At 45.6% G+C, this 21,733-nt stretch overlaps 2 protein-coding genes across 12 annotated transcripts in view; one reads left to right on the top strand and one right to left on the bottom strand.

Moving 5' to 3' along the window:
• Positions 1-21,733, bottom strand: part of PRR35 (proline rich 35) — a 157,063-nt gene that overhangs the window by 44,891 nt on the left and 90,439 nt on the right. Inside the window, exon 3 of the mRNA XM_068244228.1 lies at positions 13,395-13,596. The gene's annotated coding sequence lies outside the window, so the exon portion shown is untranslated. The remainder of the gene's footprint in view (positions 1-13,394; positions 13,597-21,733) is intronic.
• The window catches only part of ASB8 (ankyrin repeat and SOCS box containing 8), a 183,269-nt gene that overhangs the window by 126,754 nt on the left and 34,782 nt on the right, over positions 1-21,733 (top strand). For 2 of the 11 annotated variants that reach the window (XM_068244243.1, XM_068244242.1), the window contains exon 7: positions 10,172-10,238. The exons of the other annotated variants lie outside the window; for them this stretch is intronic. The gene's annotated coding sequence lies outside the window, so the exon portion shown is untranslated. The remainder of the gene's footprint in view (positions 1-10,171; positions 10,239-21,733) is intronic. 11 annotated transcript variants of the gene reach the window in all.

Below are 21,733 nucleotides of genomic sequence, written 5' to 3'. Positions count from 1 at the left end.
GGCTTTAAGAAGCTCTGAAGTCTCATCCCCACTAAACATGAACTGGACTTTATCTTTAGAACCAGGGCATCAGGTTGGGTACTCGCAGATTACCCGAAATGCGGGCTGGATTCGAGTACTCACTTTAATTTAATCGGGTTGCAGGTCAGGTGCGGGTATTGGGTCTGTGGGTGCAGCTCAGGTGCGGGTACCAGATTCACCAGAAAGTGGGTTGCGGGTCAGGTGCGGGTCTGAAAAATTAGACCCGCGCAGGCCTCTAATCTGAACCTCTCTGGGGCCATTTCCACAACATGTGCTTTTGTGTGTTTTTACAGCATTCAAATTTGCATTAGCACGCATGGTGCATGAAAGTATATATGGAATAGTTTCCTTGTTATGGGAATTTAACATACATGAGATTTAAAATTTTGTAGTCGAAATGGGCCCTTAGTGGGAAGTACCTACAGATAGGGATGGTCAGTGAAATGCAAACAGTTCCAAGTTAGTGCAGAATTACGGTATGAAAATTTGTGCTGCTAGAAAATGGACCCTGGTGGGATTTGATTAGTCAATTTTTAAGCTGCATAAACTTGCATGCAGAGTTTTCATAATTCTGCATCCACTCAGAACTATTTGCAGCTCGTTAACCACCCCTACCTACCACCACTTAAGCTACGTACACACTTGCGATAACGATCGTTCACAAGGAATGATAATTACCAGATGGACAATATTGGAACAATTGGAATACAAGGATGGGATACAGCAATCATCATACACATATTAATGATCGTTCTCGCAGAAAAGAACGATAAGAGGGAAAGATTGTGTATATATTTTTATAAAATAAATAAATACACAAACATGGGGTTACAATAGATTAAAATATATGATAGTTAAAGAGACACTGAAGCGAAAAAAAATATATGATATTATGATTTGTATGTGTAGTACAGCTAAGAAATAAAACATTAAGATCAGATACATCAGTCTAATTGTTTCCAGTACAGGAAGAGTTGAGAAACTCCAGTTGTTATCTCTATGCAAACAAGCCATTAAATAGAATCTGTATTGTTAAAATCGCACAAAAGTAAATATACCAGTGTGTTAGGGGACATCTCCTATTACCCTCTGTCACAATTTCGCCGCTCCTCGCCGCATTAAAAGTGGTTAAAAACAGTTTTAAAAAGTTTGTTTATAAACAAACAAAATGGCCACCAAAACAGGAAGTAGGTTGATGTACAGTATGTCCACACATAGAAAATACATCCATACACAAGCAGGCTGTATACACCCTTCCTTTTGAATCTCAAGAGATCATTTGTGTGTTTCTTTCCCCCTGCATCTCTCATGCACTGAAGTTTCAGGCTGCTCTTTTCTTCCTGCAAACAGCTTTGCCCTTATGCAATTCCTCAGTATGTGAAAGCCCAGCCAGCTCAGAGGACGATTTATCCAGCTTGTAAAAGATAAGAGAGCAGAGAGAAGCTGCCCTAATCTAAATAATTCACAGGCAGTGTGCATAGAGGGACCTGGAAGGGGGAGTTCATAGCAGAACCACAACACTGAAGAACTTGGCAGCCTTCCAGACACAGGCCGACAAGTCTGACAGGGGAAAGATACATTGATTTATTACAGAGACTGTGATAGTAGAAAGTGCTGCAGTAAGCCGGAATACATTAGAATAGCTTTTGGAACTTGTAGGATGATAAAAAACAGGATGCAATCTCTGCTAGAGGAAAGGTCATTACTTCACAGATTGCTCTGAAAGACTCATTTTGAATGCTGAGTGTTGTGTAATCTGCACATATTATAGAATGATGCAATGTTAGAAAGAACACTATATACCTGAAAATAAAAGTATGAGAATATTTTCTTTGCAGCTAATCTTCTAGTAATTATTCATAGTACACAACCAATTCACTATATCATATTTTTTTTTTTCGCTTCAGTGTCTCTTTAACCCTCCTGGCGGTTTAAAAAAATCCGCCAGGGGGCAGCAAAGTAGTGTTTTTTAATTTTTATTTTTTTTTCATGTAGCGAGACAAAGTCTCGGTACATGATAGCCGCTGCTCAGCGGCATCCCCCCAGCCCCTCCGATCGCCGCCGGCGATTGGAGATCAGGAGATCCCGTTCAAAGAACCGTCATGACGTCAAAGGGGACTCCCATCCACCCCACAGCGCTGCCTGGCACTGATTGGCCAGGCAGCGCACGGGGTCGGGGGGCGGCCGCGGCGCGATGAATAGCGGCGGATCGGCGGGTAGCGGCGGCGATCGGATGCTACACGCAGCTAGCAAAGTGCTAGCTGCGTGTAGCAAAAAAAAATTATGCAAATCGGCCCAGCAGGGCCTGAGCGGTGCCTTCCGGCGGCATAGCCCGTGCTCAGCACGGGCTTACCGCCAGGGAGGTTAACATGAAAACAGAGTTTATTTGAAATTTATAATGTAACAATTGTCACGGGCCACACTACACAGGAAGTACGGAAGCTGGGCAAAATTCAACGCAGGTGCATTGGCCCTTGTAACGATCGTGCTCGGCAGAGAATTGTACAGAGCTCGGCAGAGAACGGCATAGATCGTGCTCGGCAGAGAACTGTTTTGTAACGATTGTCGTTCAATATGATCCGTCCTGTTGGATGTTTTCATCATGCCAATATCGTTTGATCGTCGTCGTACTTAATGATCGTTTGGTAAACTTCTTTACCCGATTGTCAGCAGACCGATCATTAAGCTGCTGCTAGTAACGACCATAGTTGCAAGTGTGTATGTAGCATAAGTGTTGTGGACCGGACGTTTCGCCAACTCTAACAACTACGTAAGGGAAAACCAGCCACAAGGAGAATTCCGATAGCCAGGTTACTTATAATGTCACTTCCCTAACTGTGCAACTATTTCCCTGAACTGGAGGCCGAGATGACTGAATGGGATTACTCCTCTCCATGGTTACCAAGCTGTTAGCAGTCCTCTGAGAGGTTGTCAGTCTAGGGCTCATGATGGATAAATGCCTGGCCATCCACCTGAATATCAGCTGACACAGATGCGTTCTCTCAAGTTGTCAGGGAGATCTGTCGCACGTACATCGATACATGCACAGATCGCCCCCGACAAGTTGACAGAGAAGAGAAAAAAATCTGACCTCATCCAGGGAAAAAAATCTGACCTGAATGTCTGGTTTTCCCCGAGCAGCGTAATGGCCCATACTCACGAGGGACTTTTGTCGCCGCAACACGCGGCGCGCGCGTGTTGCGGCGACAGGTCGCCTGTGAGTATGGGCCGTTGCACGCGCGCGCACCCCGAACTGTCGCCCGTCGCTCTTGTCGCCATGCGATTGAAAGTTTCAATCGCATGGCGACAGTTGCCGCCGCACCTCCGCCGCAACTGTCGCTAGTCCGCGTGAGTACGCGGACTAGCGACAGCAACCTCCATAGAGGTAAATGGAGCTTCCGGCGGGGGGAGGAGGAACGTCGGCGACAGCTTCCGTCTCGCCGCTGGTCCCTCTTCCGCGTGTGTACGCGGAGGGACCTGGAGAGAAGCTGTCGCCAGCCTGTCGCTAGCACGCTCACGTGTGCTGGCGACAGGCCACTTCTGCAGCCCGTGAGTACGGGCCATAAGCCAGGCCTAAGGAGCGCCAGGGGAAGCTGCTCATGCATACTCTGCCAATCCAACCATAAATGGCCCTTTGAAGTCTGTGGCTACTGTAAGCTGATTGGCTGCTATGCCATTGCACAGGACTGCTCACTGTTTTGAAATGAGTCCCAATGATGTTTCTTGTTTATGGGCCAGTATGTAAATAGTTGCTGGCTCCCGAGTCTAGCCCAGATACTTGCCTTTGTCTACATCATGTTCTTGTTTACTCCCCCCAGGGATAAATTGCTCACTTGTTCTATCTCTGTCAACATTCTTGTTTTGGCAAGGTTTATGTTCAAGCCTTACCCCACCCCCCATCTTCCAGCATCCTTCAGGGTCTGGGATCATTAATTTTTATTTTATTTTCTGTAGCCAGGCCTCTGTTGTGTACAGGTTACTCTCCTCTGGCCTGATGAACACATTTTTTTTTTCAGAGCTTAAAGGAGAAATAAAAGATCCCAGACTATTTGGCATTGCATACAGAAACCCCTCCATGTTTTTATTTTAATAAGCAAAATGCAAAAGTGAGGGTTTATAGGCTCATTAATGACAATTAATTATAAACATATCTTTTAATTACAGTACAATATTAGTTAGTAGTGAAATGTGACACAGCACAGTAAAAAAAAATAAAAAAATGTAATCACGTTAGTTCGACATGACATATCCTAACGCATGTTTCGCGGCCTTGAGCATATCTGCTTCTTCAGAGGCATACTTTTGCAAGTTCATAGATCGTGTTAAAGAGAAACTGTAACCAAGAATTGAACTTCATTCCATTCAGTAGTTGATACCCCCTTTCCCATGAGAAATCTTTTTCTTTTCACACGGATCATCAGGGGGCTCTGTACGGCTGATATTGTGGTGAAACGCCTCCCACAGTGTGATGTCATGACCATGGTTCTGACATCACACTGTGGGAGCCTTGTTGCACTGTGGGAAATAACAGCTGTTTCTTACTGCCAAAAAAAGCAAGCAGCATCTCCCTCCACTGACATCTCCTGCCAGCAGTAAAAATGTAACCATGTGATAAATGTCAGAATGTAAATCAGGGAGAGGAAAGATTTTACAATGACTAAATCATTTATATATAATTATTGTAAAAATGAAGCACTTTTTTATCGCATTATTTTCACTGGAGTTCCTCTTAAAGGAGAAGTAAAAATATAAAATATGGAGTTCTAATGTACCATATTTGGATTATTCCCAGCGTTCTTAGTGTTCGATCTGTGGGATGTCCAAAACATTTTATGCATCCATTATGTAAATAATTTAAAGTGTGCTTGAACTTGAGCTGTAAAATTGCCCTTCAATTACACAATCTTGATTGTACAATTCATCAGATCTATCTAATCTATCAAATTTATGTAGTAAAAGGGTTTTGTAAGCTTGTACAATGAGAGAGAGAGAGAGAGAGAGAGTGTGTGTGTGTGAGATGGGTGGAGTAAGTCCACCTTAAGGTGCCCATTAATAGTACAATTTTTCTCTAAATGCGATCTCTCGATGCAATTTGAACGATTGTAACTAATCAGAAGGAAATTATCAATTGTTCACATCTACCGAACTATTCTTTCTTCAAATTCGATCATAAAATACAACTTTCAATCGATTTTATCCTATTTAGCAATCGACCAAAGAATTGTTCCTTATCGATTGCCTTCATAAACGGCAAATTTTCTATACAATTCGATCAGACATCTGATCTTCATATGTTTTCTGGGTCAGTGACTTAGAACTAGAGGCAGAGCGAGTCACATACCAGGAACAAGCATGCAGCTGCTGCAGAGAAAACATCTGACGTTCCGGGTAAGTGACTTAGAAAGAACTAGAGGCAGAGCTTCATCACAACAACTAAGCAAGGAAATCAGTAATATAACCTATGGGCCCTATTGCCAGATGTATATTGGATCCCTCAAGCATTCTATCCATAAAAATTTACATGGAGCACCAAAACTTTTGAAGGGCAGTCTCAGATAGTGGAAGGGGTGGGGACCATTGGGCCCGGAGAGATCTGTTGGACGCAGGCTCGGACAGGGCCGGCGGTAGCTCAAGGTTTCCCCCCGGTAGGTCTCCCTTTTAGTGGCCCCTGGGGAGCCCGAGCACTGCAGGAGGGGGCACAGCGCAGGAAGGAGGAGCAGCGGCGGGCACAGAGCAGCGGGGAGGGGGGCAGTCTCCCCCTCACCTGGGGGTCCCCCCCTTCCCCCTCCAGATCCGAGTGGCAGACCAGGGCGGCAGCGAGCGTGGAACCGATCAACTTACTACTTCCTGGTTCCCGCCCAGCGTGCCACTGCTCTGGTCTGGACTTCTCTGTTGTACTGTCCAATCACGCTCTCACTGTGCTTCCTGTGAGAGCATGATTGGACAGCACAGCAGAGAAGACTAGAGCAGCGGCACGCAGAGCGGGATCAGGAAATAGTAAGTAGACAGATATTGCCTGCTTGCTGCCGCTGCGCATTCTAGCCTGGAGGGGGGAGCGGCGAAGGGGGACCCCCAGGTAAGGGAGGGGGGAGACTGCCCCCCTCCCCGCTGCTTTGTGAGTGCCGCTGCTCCTTCTTCAGGCTACCTAGTCTGGGGACACCTATAGGCTTGGCTAAACTGGGGACACCTATAGACCTGGCTAAACTGGGGACACCTATAGACCTGATTAAACTGGGGACACCTGTAGACCTGACTAAACTGGGGACACCTGTAGACCTGACTAAACTGGGGACACCTATAGACCTGGCTAAACTGGGGGCAACTATAGACCTTGCTACCTATACTTGGGACACCTATAGACCTGGCTAAGTACACTGGGGACACCTGTAGACCTGACTAAACTGGCGACACCTATAGACCTGGCTACCTAAACTGGGGACACCTATAGACCTGCCCACCAGGCCCTCTTTTTTGGGGAATCTGCTGCCAATCTGATTGCATTTTGTGGGGAAATGTGCTGCCAATCTGATTGCATTTTGTGGGGAAATGTGCTGCCAATCTGATTGCATTTTGGGGGTGAAGCAGATAGGCCGGCACCATCCACGTAGTATATATGCTCTTATTTAAATATCATAAATTTCGGGGGCATGCCCCTTTCTCAAGCCAGTGACAGTCTTGAAGACTGTCACTGGCTTGAGAAAGGGGCATGCCCCCGAAACATTGCACTGTGTGTGACAGTCTGTATTTATGATATTTAAATAAAAGAGCATATATACTACGTGGATGGTGCCGGCCTATCTGCTTCACTTTGAATTATCCGGCTGGTTACTGGATGGCCCTGGCACATCCCAAAGACTTCTAAGAAGGTGTGCCTCCTCCTCACATCACATTTTGTGGGGAAATGTGCTGCCAATCTGATTGCATTTTGTGGGGAAATGTGCTGCCAATCTGGTTGCATTTTGTGGGGAAATGTGCTGCCAATCTGGTTGCATTTTGTGGGGAAATGTGCTGCCAATCTGGTTGCATTTTGTGGGGAAATGTGCTGCCAATCTGATTGCATTTTGTGGGGAAATGTGCTGCCAATGTGGTTGCATTTTGTCAGTCGGGGGGGCCAGCTGAAGCTTTCCTGGTGGGCCCTTAGTGTCCCAGTCCGACCCTGGTTGGACCTTCCCCCCTCCCCAAATTTATATGACCTCTATCATGGGGATACCGCTCCTGCAAGTAATACACAGCAGCAACAGATCGTTGTGCATTACCTGCTCCCAGAGGCAGGTCTGGTCCTCTTCTCTCTTCTTCAGTTCAGCTCATTGCCGCACAATGCAGCCAATCACAATGCAACTTTCGATGCATGTCACATGATAGTCAGAGACTGTAGCTGCAAGGTGATTATCACGCATGCACAATGGCTGAGTCGCCCTGCTGACAGAGGGGCATTGTGGCTAACTGGAGGATTGCAAAATCACAGCGAGGGCACAGGACGACTGCAGGGGGCTGGAAGACGCCCCAGGTAAGCTAAACTTTTGTTTTGTTTTTGTTTTTTCACTTTAGGTAACCTTTAAAGAGAGCCTGAACTGAAAATTAAAAGTCAATATAAACATAAACACGTCATACTTACCTCCTGTGCAGTCTACTTATCAATCTCTTTCTCCTCTCCTGCTTCCTGTTTGTCCACTGTGATTGATGGAATTCTCCGTCCTCCATTTTGAAAATGGCCATTAACCTATAACAGTTTCCTGGTCAGCACACTATTAAACTGTTATATCGCCCACTTGAGCCATAGGGAAACGTGGACATTACCTTGCACATTCAGTTGTAACTGACAGCTGCTAATATATAACTGACAGCAACTGATATGTTTCAGTTCTGACAAAATCTTGTCAGAACTGGAAGGGATCACTGACAAGAAAACCGTGAGCTTCTGAGAGGAACTGCGGGTGAGGTTAGTTTGTAATAATCATTTGCAGCTGCGTCATGTGAAGTTTTTAAACAATTTTACTCAGTTTAGATTCCCTTTAAGTCATGCTTGTTCAGGGTCTTTGGCTAAAAGTATTAGAGGCAGAGGATCAGCAGGACAGCCAGGCAATATGCTTCGTTTAAAAGGAAATAAATATGGCAGCCTCCATATCCCCCTCACTTCAGTTGTTCTTTAATAGCAGAACTGTGATACCGCGCAGCGTAAGAGTGAAGTACCTGTGAAGGCGGCACAGCTCCAGCGGCGGGGATCAGCACTTTACACTGCTCCGATGCACCACGCTTCTCTGGGCTCACTTAAAGTTGAAAAAAGTATTAAATGCTTCCAGCCAATCTGAGGCGGCGCAAACATCAAGGTGAACAGAGAGACAAAATCTTTTTTTTAGGAGGGGGAGGGAGGAAATCAGCATTGTGCAGACCTGTGTTAAAATCCCAAATCCCCCCAAATCGATATGCGAGCGGACCGACGCTTTAGGGAGCGTAGAATATAAAGGAATGCGTGCTGTAAAGGTTTCTATTCCTCATAAATAATGTACCGGGGTCTGGGAAAGGGAAAAAAGGGTCTGGGATCCCCCCTCGCAATATGAAGTAAAAAGAAAGCCCCAGATCCCTTTTTATCTCCAGGACTTCGGCAAAATGAAGGCGAGGGGAGGGGGTCTTAACTCTCCTTGGTGGTCCAAATCCTTAACCCTTTCCACATAAAAGAGGTGTGCGGCGCTGGAAAATGTCTGACAAACCTGCAGCGCGTACATCTGTGGAATCAGAGATTTCTGTAGGGTGCGTCTTCTCTACTAAGTTTTAATCCCCGGCTTTTACGTGATCACAGTAGCACCAGTAGTTTTTAATTGGAAATGATGGTCATATATTATTATTATTATTTAGTATTTATATAGTGCCAACATCCTCCGTAGCAATGTATATTGTCTTGTCACTAAAGGACTTCAGTAGGGGGGGGGGGGGGGTAGGGGGAAAAAGTTGAACTTACCTGGAGCTTCTATTGGTCCCCTGCAGACGTCCAGTGCCCGCGCAGCCACTCACCGATGCTCCGGCCTGCCTCCGGTTCACTTCTGGAATTTCCAACTTGAAAGTTGGAAAACTGCTGCGCCTGTGTGACCGTGTCCTCGCTCCTGCTGATGTCACTGGGAGAGTACTGCGCAGTCGCAGACCATACTGTGCCTGTGCAGTACACTCACAGTGGCATCAGCAGGAGTAAGGACGCGGCTGCGCGGGCGCAGTGGTTTTCCGACCTTAAATTCGGAAATCCCGGAAGTGAAGCACAGGACGTCTGCAGGGGACCGTTAGAAGCCCAGGGTAAGTTCAACTCTTTTTCCCCCTACAGTAGTCCTTTAACTGTCCCTGAGGCCGGCTTCACACTGCGGTTTGAAGGCAGCGGTATGGTGCGGACCAGGGACCACACTGCCAAAAACAGGCGTTAGTATGCGGTAATCCCCGTCTAACATCCGGCCAAGCAGGAATCGCTGCTCACTTCCTGTAGGGCAGTCAACGCGCGCGGATGCGTATTGCTAATATACGCTTCCACGCATGCACGATGCTAAAAACTGGAGTGTGTTTTTATTTTATTTTATTTTTTTTAAATACACGCGTGTTACCATAGACTTACATGACTTCTGGTCCACCACAGAAGCCACGCAGTAATGTAGGTATGTGCTTGTGTCAGATAGGGAACTTCAGTTGCAGAGTACCGCAATGTGGGTAGTATAAAGTTTATACCCCATAGACTAACATTAGTCTGCGGTGTGAAAGAGCCATCGGAGGGGCTCACAATCTAATCCCTACCATAGTCATATACTGTATATGTCCATTGTAGTATTATTAAAGGAAGCTTAAAGTGAGAGAGATATGGAGGCTGCCATATGTATTTCCTTTTAAATAATACCAGTTGTCTGGCATCCTGTTGATCTTTTCTGGCATCAGTAGTGTCTGAATCACACACCTAAAACAGAAACTGTTCAGGTTCTATCGCTAAAAGTATTAGAGGCAGAACAGCAGGACAGCCAGGCAATGTGCATTATTTAAAAGGAAATAAATATGGTAGCCTCCATAATTCTCTCACTTTAGGTGTGCTTCAAAGCATATTTCAAATAAATGTGACACTATCTGCATCTTGCTGTAACATACATGCTGCTTACCATTACTTCTTTCCTATAATGTCTTTAAGCTGACTGTTTTTTGTCTGCATGGGAGCTGCCATTTTGCTGGTGATGTCAGCACTACGAACAGAACAGGTAAAATTCAGAGTATTTTCAGCCTGAAGTGCTTTGTGTCATCTCAGCATGTAAGCAAAAGGAGCTAGGTCACAGGGAATATACTGTTCTTACTACTGCCTTCATTGTCAAAGGTTGAAAGCCATCCAAGTCCATCCTAGTGTAAAAATGGAGTGGTCCTAAAATATGATTAGTTCTTCAGTTATGACAATTTATTTATCAGTTTTTTTTAATCAGGACGTAGCTTTTAAAGTGTGGTGTGTGGTCCACTGATGGTCTGTGTGTATGCACCATGCAGTTCCCAGTCATCTTACATGGTTTATGCCTTGTAACAGATAGTGTTGCCATTAGTGGCAGTTGTGGCAATGTCTACAGCTGTTCCAGTATATATAGAGTGTTGCTAAAGAACTAAGCAAAAACTACAAATGAATTCTCTTCACAGAGACAATTCCACGCTTACCTTTTGTTTGCACGTCTTGAGTTGTTTTCAGAAGGTAACTACATATTTTCACTGCCAAAAGCTGTGAATATGGTCTGGGCTGCCTGAATGATTGGCCTTGAGCAGCCCCTCTGCTGTAAAAACTATCCTCTCAGGGGAGCTTAGAGGCTGAGATAACCCTTTAGTGTCTGAAGTGAGTATTGAATATGACTTTATATCATAAGTTCTGCTGGAAATGCCATGTTCAGAGTTTGCAGAAAGCAAGATGGCTCCCATATACTGTTTTGGAAGAAGTGACACTATTGGGAATCTGCCTTTAGGTTCTTGTATCTTTTAAAACCTTTTCCATCGCTATCCCCAACCAGTTACCAATAATTGCCCTTTATGTACACACACTAAATTACACTTGATCAAAGTGGAGTGCTACCTTTACTTCATTGCTGTTACAGCATGGATTCGGTGTAGATTTTTTGCAGTTTTAACATCACAGATTGCAGGTTAGCATTTTACTAGATCTACACCCAATGTTCATGTGTACTGTATGCCTCTGAGGAAGCGGCTTTTTGTCATGAAACATGTGTCAGGCAGTCTTTTTGGGAATTGGATTTCTGAATTATGTCTACACTTCATACTCGCAGCTTAGAAGATTTGTGATTGAAGAATAAAGAGTGAAACTGTTCCTTTAAAACCCCATTTCTTTGTGTAGTAATTAACGTTGCCAGGAAATTTGCAATGGCAGATTGTGACTTTTTCGGCATTACCCTGCGCCCAAATTTCCCGCCGCCCATTTTGCATGTATGCCGAGACCTGATCCCTCCCGGCTGGCAGTCTACATACATGTGTACAAGACTTTAATCTCATCCCATTTTACAATTAGAGAACTAATAATCCAGCAAGCAGATCGCTAATCTCAGAGGTGGGCGGAGCAACGAACACAGGTGCAGTGTGACAGTATCAGTGGTGGATGGAGGAGCAAACACAGGTGCAGTGTGACAATCATAGAGGTGGGCGGAGCTGGGAACGCAGGTGCTGTGTTACAATCATAGAGGTGGGAGGTGTTGCAAACAAATGGATTATAATTATTATTACTACAATCTCAGAGGTGGGCAGAGCTGCAAACACAGGTGCAGTGTGACAGTCTCGGAGGTGGGTGGAGCTGCAAGCACAGCTGCAGTGTAACAATTTTAGAGGTGGGTGGAGCTGGGAACACAGGTGTTGCATGACCATCTTAAAGGTGGGCAAAGCACGGCACATAGGTTCAGTGTGACAATCTTAGGAGTGGGCGGAGCAGGGAACACAAGTGCAGTGTGATAATCTTAGAAGTGGGTGGAGCAGGGAACACAGGTAGATCTTAGAGGTGGGCGGAGTTGGAAACACAGGTGCAGTGTGACAATCTTAGAAGTGGGTGGAGTAGGGAACACAGGGTGAGTGTGACATTCTCAGAGGTGAGCGGAGCTGCAAACACAGGTGCAGCATGACGATCTTAGGAGTGGGTGGAGCAGGGAACACAAGTCCAGTGTGACAATCTCAGGAGTGGGCGGAGCAGGGAACACAGGTAGATCTTAGAGGTGGGCGGAGTTGGAAACACAGGTGCAGTGTGACAATCTTAGAAGTGGGCGGAGCAGGGAACACAAGTCCAGTGTGACAATCTCAGGAGTGGGCGGAGCAGGGAACACAGGTAGATCTTAGAGGTGGGCGGAGTTGGAAACACAGGTGCAGTGTGACAATCTTAGAAGTGGGCGGAGCAGGGAACACAAGTGCAGTGTGACAATCTCAGGAGTGGGCGGAGCAGGGAACACAGGTAGATCTTAGAGGTGGGCGGAGTTGGAAACACAGGTGCAGTGTGACATTCTTAGAAGTGGGCGGAGGCGGAGCAGGGAACACAAGTGCAGTGTGACAATCTTAGGAGTGGGCGGAGCAGGGAACACAGATCTTAGAGGTGGGTGGAGTTGGAAACAGGGGCAGTGTGACAATCTTAGAAGTGGGCGGAGCAGGGAACACAGGTGCAGTGTGACAATCTTAGAAGTGGGCGGAGCAGGGAACACAGGTGCCCTGTCTCATACCAGCAGTCTGAAATAATATGTAATAATGTGGAGCACCCGTAATCTGCTGCAGCCAAAGTGAATGGTATATTCCATTTGGATGTTTTGTGAGCAAGTTACAGGGACACAAAACTAGAGAAAAACAAGTAAAGTTTACAGGAAACAAATGATAATCCCACAGAACAAACTTCCTTGAAAGAGGATACTTCCTGTCAGGAAAATGCGGTTCTTTCCGCCCAGCGGAAAGAATCAGAATCCCCCAAACCGCCGTTTTCTTACCAGCGTGTTTAGAAGTAATATGTGTGTTTTCCTATATAACAAACACTCTGTCAAAACTTATTTGCTAATGCTTCCATCTTCATTGAGTAGAGCGCTCAGGCATATTATATATGCATGAACAGTATAATTGTACATCAGTCAAAAAGAACCAGCCAAGAAACACAAAAGCCTATGCAAACCATTATGTGCAAAATATAGAAAAAAAACAACAAAGTAATATGAGAAAGTGAAAATTGGAGCATTAAACCGAATTTCTATCTATAAAACAATGACAAGGATAAATATATACTGGTATGTATACCATTATACAAGAATATACACCTACACAAAAAAGTATTTGTAGTGGATCCACAGAAATAGTAGCACAATAACCCCCATGTTGTGTAATGTAGCTAAAGGTAATATACTGCACCTTACCTCTCTGACTGCTGCTCCTGTCAGTGCTCAGCCTGCTGTGTGTGTGAAGACACTGCACTAGGTATATACTGTCTGCTGGTCTGGCCTCAGGATCTTCTTCACTGGACATGCCTACCTAGAGAAGGGTGGGTGGCTGGGAGACCACTCAGTGCCCCCAGCCACCATCCACATGGCACACAGGAGAGGGAGGGGGCTTCAAACTCTAGGAGAAAGGAGGGAGAAATGGTTGAGAGAGAATCGTAAGACAAATGACTAAGGAATGAGAATGGCAGATGTTCCCTATAAAGGTAGCTGATATGAATACACTGGATGAAAAATCAGCGGGAACGTATACATCGCCAAATGATGTGGGTACAAAGTAGATATGCTGGTTTGTAACGGAACTCATACAGAAGCATGCAAACATTTTCATCATGTGATAGATTTGTAAGGCTCTGATTCGGTGTGATTATTTGCTGCTTTTGCCTACACTCGAAATAGAAAAAGCAACACATGCCTCAGCAAATCAGAGCCTCACAGATCTATCACTTGATCAAACCGGTCACGTTTCTCCACAAGTTATGGTACACACCAGCAATGCACAATGAACAACAAACTTTTTGCATTAAATATATTGGAAGTACCTGGCTGGCTTGGTACTGTAGCTCTCTTGTGCTTGGAGAGTGGGTATTGCTCCCCCACCACAAAGGAGACCACCTGAATGCACCCACTTCCTTCCTCTGTTGAGAGAGATTAACACTTTGTGACCTGCATTACAGCTCAAAAGGCACATCTTGTCGCCCCTTTCCTCCTGTTGAGTGTGTAAAAAGCACATTCTCCCCAGTGGGTTTATAAAAGCTACCTGTACATCTCACTCCGAGTCCAGGGGCGGACTGACCATTCGGGCACTCGGGCACGGACTGAGGGCCTGTGGTCAGGAGGGGGCCGCCGCCCACCAGAGAACCCTGAGCAGGAGGGGAGGCAGCCAGTGAAAGAGGGCGTTAGGCAGTGGTGGAGAAGGGGGGAAATCTCCTACCCCTTCCCTCACCTTGGGGCCCCCCTTCCTGGCTCTCCCCTCCGGTATATTGAAGTGTCGCACAACGGCTGACAGCAGGTGGAGACTTACCGCTGTTACAGCCACTGGAGGAGGCGCTGATCTGTGCGCCGCTAGTCTGGTCTTGAGTAGACCAGACTAGCGGCGCACAGATCACTGCTCCCTCCGGTGGCTGTAACAGCGGTAAGTCTCCGCCCGCTGTCAGCCGCTGTGCGACCTTCTCCGCCACTGCCTATCACCCTCTTTCACTGGCTGCCTCCCCTCCTGGGGACACCTACAGACCTAGCTACATATACTGGGGGCACTTATAGACCTAGCTACATATACTGCGGGCACCTATACACCTGGCTATACTGGGGACATCCTATACACCTAGCTGCATATACTGGGGACGCATATACTGGGGACACATATAGACCTGGCTATACTGGGGACACCTATACACCTGGCTGCATATACTGGGGGCACTTATAGACCTAGCTACATATACCGAGGGCACCTATTGACCTGGCTATACTGGGGACACCTATATACCTGGCTATACTGGGGACACCTATACACCTGGCTGCATATACTGGGAACACCTATACAGCTGGATACATATACTGGGGACACCTATAGACTTGGCTATACTGGGGACACCTATATACCTGGCTATACTGGGGACACCTATACACCTGGCTGCATATACTGGCAACACCTATACAGTTGGATACATATACTGAGGACATCTATAGACCTGGCTACATATATTGGGGATACCTATCCACCTGGCTACATATACTGGGGACACCTATAGACTTGGCTATACTGGGAACACCTATACACCTGGCTACATATACTGGGGACACCTAAAGACCTGGCTATCTATACAGGAGACACCTATAGACCTGGCTATCTGTACTGGGGACACCTATAGGCCTGGCTACCTATTCTGGAGACACCTGTAGACCTGGCTACCTATACTGGGGACACCCATAGACCTGGCTACCTATTCTAGGGACACCTATAGACCTGGCTATCTTAACTAGGGACATCTATAGACCTGGTTATCTATTCTGGGGACACCTATAGACCTGGCTACTTATACTGGGGACACCTATGGACCTGGATACCTGCACTGGGAAAATCTATAGACCTGGTTACTTCCACTGGGGATACCTTTTGATCTGGCTACCTATACTGTGGGCACCAATTTTGGGGGAACTGCTGCCAGATTAACTATTTTTGGGGAACTGCTGCTGCCAGATTAAGTGTATTTTGGGAAACAGCTGCCAGATTATGTGTATTTTTTGGGAACCGCTGCCAGATTGTGTATAATGAGGCTTCCAGGTTCTGTGTATTTTGGGGGAACCACTGCTGCTACATGTATTTTTGGTGATCCGCTGCCAGATTACGCATATTTTGGGGAGCCGCTGCCAAATTATGTGTATTTGGGGGAACCGCTGCTGCCAGATAATGTCTATTTTGGGGGAACGACTGCCATATTATCTGTATTTTGGAGGAACCGCTGCCATATTGCATGGCTTTTTGGTGAAATGCTGTCAGATTACATGTATTTTGGGGGGAAACACTATGGCAGAGTTCAAACTTCCCCGGCAGACCTTGTACACCACTGCTAGGGTCATGTATATTTTGCCCCACCCGTGACCACGCCCACATTCTGTTGTGTGACCACACCCATTTTTCAGCACACCGCAGGTTTTTTTATCAGTATAAAATATCACAATATAAAATATTTACTGTTGTCAGTAAATTATTATATTTTAGTCTGTAAAAAAATAACGTGAAAGGTGGGAAACACTGGTACGGGGCCCCATAATCTCCTATTGCCCGGGGGCCCCATGAGTTGTCAGTCCGCCCCTGTCTCACTCTGTCCCGCCTGTAACAAGAAACCATTTCTCACTGGCTCGTTTAACCCTTTAAATACATTTAGGCCCATATGCAATTCATTTTTTTCTCCTAGGTGTTATTTTCACATCTAGTCAATGTACTGCCTTTTAAACCACCAGCAAGCAAGAAAATACTCAAAACAAAATCTTTAAAGTACGTTTTCACCTATTTTTTTTAAACTTTTTCAATTATACAGTGCTGAAAAGTTATGTTGAAGAGAAGATGAAAAATGATCTACTAGGAAAAAACTCAGGAGAAAAAGTTAATTGCACATGCGCCTTAGTGTGAAGGGTTTATTTTACTCTTATCAGAGACAGGAAAATAAGACTTTGTTAACTTGTTATGCTGAAGTCTTAGCCACAAAGAGTTCATTTCTAAGCAGCTCAGGAAGTCCCTTATGTAAGTGATGATGGTATAGGGGGAGGAGTTTGGACAGCAGTACATCTAATACAATTAAACTATCATCTCAACAGGAAAAGGTACTACAGGTACCAGCCAGTTAGGTACTTTCAATATATTTATTGCAAAAGGGTACAGACACGCAATGCACAAAGCATTGGAACTTTATTAAAGATAATGTAAAAATGGAAGCTAAAGTAGGGCTTTGTGTGGACCGGAGCAGCCTGTTTATTCAGCTCTCCAAACCAGATCAAGTGTCATTTTTAATAGAGTTGCTTGTGTGTGGGGTTGCTACTCCCGCAGGAGAGACCATTTCCATTGAACAGATGTTTGGTGTCTGAGCGAGTCACTATAACATTACAAGACACACACAGCACAATGCTCCGAGCTTCCCAAACAGCCGTCACACACTTCTCACATAGAAAGACGGATCAGTCACAAGAGATCAGTGTATACCTTTGTCATACTCACTCCGGCCTGGGTGTCTGCACACATGCACCATTCACAGTGTGCTCATGCTTTAAGGTGAAGGCCTGTGCAGGTATGCGCAGCATGATGTGAGTTCATACACACTCATGCGCTGGGTTGTTTGTATGCATATGCTTGGCATATGAAGATTCGTGCCAAATGGCCTATCCTTTGCCTAGAAAAGCCCTCTCCAGAAAGCACCGAGTGCTGATTGCCTTGTAAGCTTTAGTTGCTGTGCCTGACAATTTGTTGCGTATCTAATGTGCACTCCTTGGCCAACTCAGCTATTCCTGATCCATATATTCGTTCTTTACCCTCCTTGTCTGACTGCCCTTAATCTGATCTGTCTACCCTGACCTTGACCTAAAATGAACGATTTATTACCCCTGCCGAGGCCAGAATGACGAAACCTGGACCAGGTTGTAGAGGAATTTGGATATTGGTTTCCACCATTTATGGAGATTGGATCCTCTGGCTGCTGGTTTTGTCTTTGTTGCATCATTTTTGTGTGTACAAGAGCAACGGTATGTTTTACTCTTGATACTATACTGTAACACTCATGATTACTGTTGCCTGCAGGGATCAGGACTCAGTCCCTTGGGTTACTAGTTTGGGGTAGTGCTGGGCGTAATTGAAAAAACTACGCTTACGGATCATTATGCGTAATTTTACGCTATTACGCATTATGGAATTACGGTTACGGCGTAGACATTTATCTATAGTTCATGTCTGTAATTACGCATGGTCCTTACGCAATTACGCGTAAGAATACCGTATTGCTGTTTGTTACGGTACAGTCTTACGCGTAATTTTCCTACTAGCAATTAATGCGTAAGGCCATGCTCCCAAGCGGAAAAGTTGACGCATGGATCAATGTTAGGTAGCCGCCGACTTTAAGGGTTAATAGCAAAGCCCCCTTAAATGCTAAGAGCCTCAAATTTGGAGAATATATTAAGGAGATCAGAAGGAATAAGAGGAAAACATTTTTTTTCAAAAAGACCTTATAGTTTTTCAGACAATCGATTTTAAAGTTTCAAAGGAAAAATGTATACATTTAAAAACCCGCTGACTTTAACGGTTAATAGCAAAGCCTGCTTAAAATTTAGGAACACCAAATTCCCAGGGTATATTAAGGGGATCAGTGGGAATAAGAGGAAAACATTTTTTTTCAAAAAGACCTTATAGTTTTTGAGAAAATCGATTTTTAAGTTTCAAGGGCAAAAATGTCTTTTAAATGCGGAAAATGTCAGGTTTTTTTGCACAGGTAACAATAGTGTATTATTTTCATAGATTCCCCCAAGTGGGAAGAGTTTTACTTACTTCGTTCTGAGTGTGGGAAATATAAAAAAAAAAAACGACGTGGGGTCCCCCCTCCCAGACCTCTTTAACCCCTTGTCCCCCATGCAGGCTGGGATAGCCAGAATGCGGAGCACCGGCCGCGTGGGGCTCTGCACCCTGACTATACCAGCCCGCATGGTCCATGGATTGGGGGGTCTCGGAAGGGGAGGGGCAGCCAAGCTTTCCCCTCCCCCTCCGAGCCCTTGTCCAATCCAAGGACAAGGGGCTCTTCTCCACCTCCGATGGGCGGTGGAGGTAGAGGCCGCAATTTCCTGGGGGGGGGTTTCATGGTGACATCTGGGAGTCCCCTTTAAAAAGGGGTCCCCCAGATGCCCACCCCCCCTCCCAGGAGAAATGAGTATAGGGGTACTTGTACCCCTTACCCATTTCCTTTAAGAGTTAAAAGTAAATAAACACACAAACACTTAGAAAAAGTATTTTAATTGAACAAAAAACATAACCACGAAAAAAGTCCTTTAATATTCTTAATTAACCATTAATACTTACCTGTCCCTTTAAATAAATGATCCCTCGCAATAGCCTCGGAAATGTTCTATCAGTTACAATGTAACAAAGTTATTACAATGTAACAACTTTGTTACATTGTAACTACGCCGCACCCGACGTCACTCGCCGCTCAGCCGCCGCATACACTTACGTGTCCTTGCAGGACGCTAAGTCCCGCCGGCTCCCACTGTCCACCCCGCCCACATCTGTCACCCACATGTCATCCACATGTGGGTGACATGTGGGTGACATGTGGGAGAGGCGGGGAGGGCAGCAGGAGCCGGCGGGACTTAGCGTCCTGCACGGACCCGACAGAGCTCTCTGAGCTACATAGCCCAGAACTCTCTAAGCATCTTTGAATTTGGGCTCCAAGGAGCCCCATTGGTCTGCTAAGGACCAATGGGGCTCCTTGGAGACCAAATTCAAAGATGCTTAGAGAGTTCTGAGCTGTGTAGCTCAGAGAGCTCTGTCGGGTCCGTGCAGGACGCTAAGTCCCGCCGGCTCCCACTGCCCTCCCCGCCTCTCCCACATGTCACCCACATGTCACCCACATGTGGGTGACATGTGGGTGACAGATGTGGGCGGGGTGGACAGCGGGAGCCGGCGGGGACTTAGCGTCCTGCAAGGACGCGTAAGTGTATGCGGCGGCTGAGCTGCGAGTGACGTCGGGTGCGGCGTAGTTACAATGTAACAAAGTTGTTACATTGTAATAACTTTGTTACATTGTAACTGATAGAACATTTCCGAGGCTATTCCGAGGGATCATTTATTTAAAGGGACAGGTAAGTATTAATGGTTAATTAAGAATATTAAAGGACTTTTTTCATGGTTATGTTTTTTGTTCAATTAAAATACTTTTTCTAAGTGTTTGTGTGTTTATTTACTTTTAACTCTTAAAGGAAATGGGTAAGGGGTACAAGTACCCCTATACTCATTTCTCCTGGGAGGGGGGGTGGACATCTGGGGGATCCCTTTTTAAAGGGGACTCCCAGATGCCACCATGAACCCCCCCCCCCCCCCAGGAAATCGCGGCCTCCACCTCCACCGCCCATCGGAGGTGGAGAAGAGCCCCTTGTCCTTGGATTGGACAAGGGCTCGGAGGGGGAGGGGAAAGCTTGGCTGCCCCTCCCCTTCCGAGACCCCCCAATCCATGGACCATGCGGGCTGGTATAGTCAGGGTGCGGAACCCCACGCGGCCGGTGCTCCGCATTCTGGCTATCCCAGCCTGCATGGGGGACAAGGGGTTAAAGAGGTCTGGGAGGGGGGACCCCACATCGTTTTTTTTTTTATATTTCCCACACTCAGAGCGAAGTAAGTAAAACTCTTCCCACTTGGGTGAATCTATGAAAATAATACACTATTGTTACCTGTGCAAAAAAAAACGGACATTTTCCGCATTTAAAAGACATTTTTGCCCTTGAAACTTAAAAATCGATTTTCTCAAAAACTATAAGGTCTTTCTGAAAAAAAATGTTTCCTTTTATTCCCACTGATCCCCTTAATATACCCTGGGAATTTGGTGTTCCTAAATTTTAAGCAGGCTTTGCTATTAACCGTTAAAGTCGGCGGGTTTTTAAATGTATACATTTTTCCTTTGAAACTTTAAAATCGATTTTCTGAAAAACTATAAGGTCTTTTGGAAAAAAAAATGTTCCTCTTATTCCTTCTGATCTTCTTAATATATTCTCCAAATTTGAGGCTCTTAGCATTTAAGGGGGCTTTGCTATTAACCCTTAAAGTCGGCGGCTTTTTTAAATTATACGGGAGCGTAATATTACGCGATTACGGCAGACTGTGTAATTTCAATAGGAGTTTACGGTCTTACGCGTAATTTGATACGCGTAATAACGTAACTTGCGGTCTACGCGTAATTAATTACGTGTAATACCGTAACCTTACACGTAACGCTTACGGTGCATTTGTAGTGAATTACGATGCGTAATTACGCTAACGCGTAATTTCGGCCCAGCACTAGTTTGGGGCAGATAAGAGTACAAAGAGGACCTGTCCAATTCTTGAAATTGTTTTTTGCAATTGGGTAAAACGCTGCAGGTAGGCGAAAGCCCTGGGAAGTGACTAATAGTGGAAGCTGGAAGCCCCCTTTTAAAAGGTTAGAGGTTTGTTTTAGGCTTAGTCATAAGGGAGTTAGTGTTTGGTGATATGCTATTGCTTAGAGGCTAGTTTTAGGCTTAGTTATAGGAGGGATGAGTGTTAAGCCATAGGGTTAGAGATTAGTGTTAGGTGAAGTTATATTGAAGGGTTAGTGTTAGGAAATAGGGCTAGAGGTTATTATAAGGCCTAGTTATAAGAAGGTTCAAATGCTAGCAAGGTTATGCACAAAATTTTGCAAGGCCAGGCTTCAGCAGTATGTGAACCATGAATAAGGGCTGGTGCACACCAAGAGCACTTCTGAGCGCTTTTAAAATCGCCAGTGCTTTGAAAAGTGCTTGGCCAATGTATTTGAATGGGATGGATCTATAAGGAACCTGTCTGTTTCTGATGATGTTTCCGCCGAGACCCTGCTGCTGAGACACAGGCCACACATTCTGATAGGTAGAGGGCGCGTTCCCAGTATGCCCACCGCAGATTTAAACAATAGTCAGCTGACTCCGGTCAGCTTACAGCGCGGTGTCAGCTGACGTTACAGCTGACACCTAGGTAGGTGTGCTGCTGTGTGATTGGATGTGCGGAGTGTGGCCGG

The sequence above is a fragment of the Hyperolius riggenbachi genome, chromosome 7 (genome assembly GCF_040937935.1).
Source record: "Hyperolius riggenbachi isolate aHypRig1 chromosome 7, aHypRig1.pri, whole genome shotgun sequence".
Taxonomy (NCBI): domain Eukaryota; kingdom Metazoa; phylum Chordata; class Amphibia; order Anura; family Hyperoliidae; genus Hyperolius; species Hyperolius riggenbachi.
The sequence above is the reverse complement of the archived record's forward strand: the minus strand, read 5'-3'. Positions and strand labels throughout refer to the sequence as shown.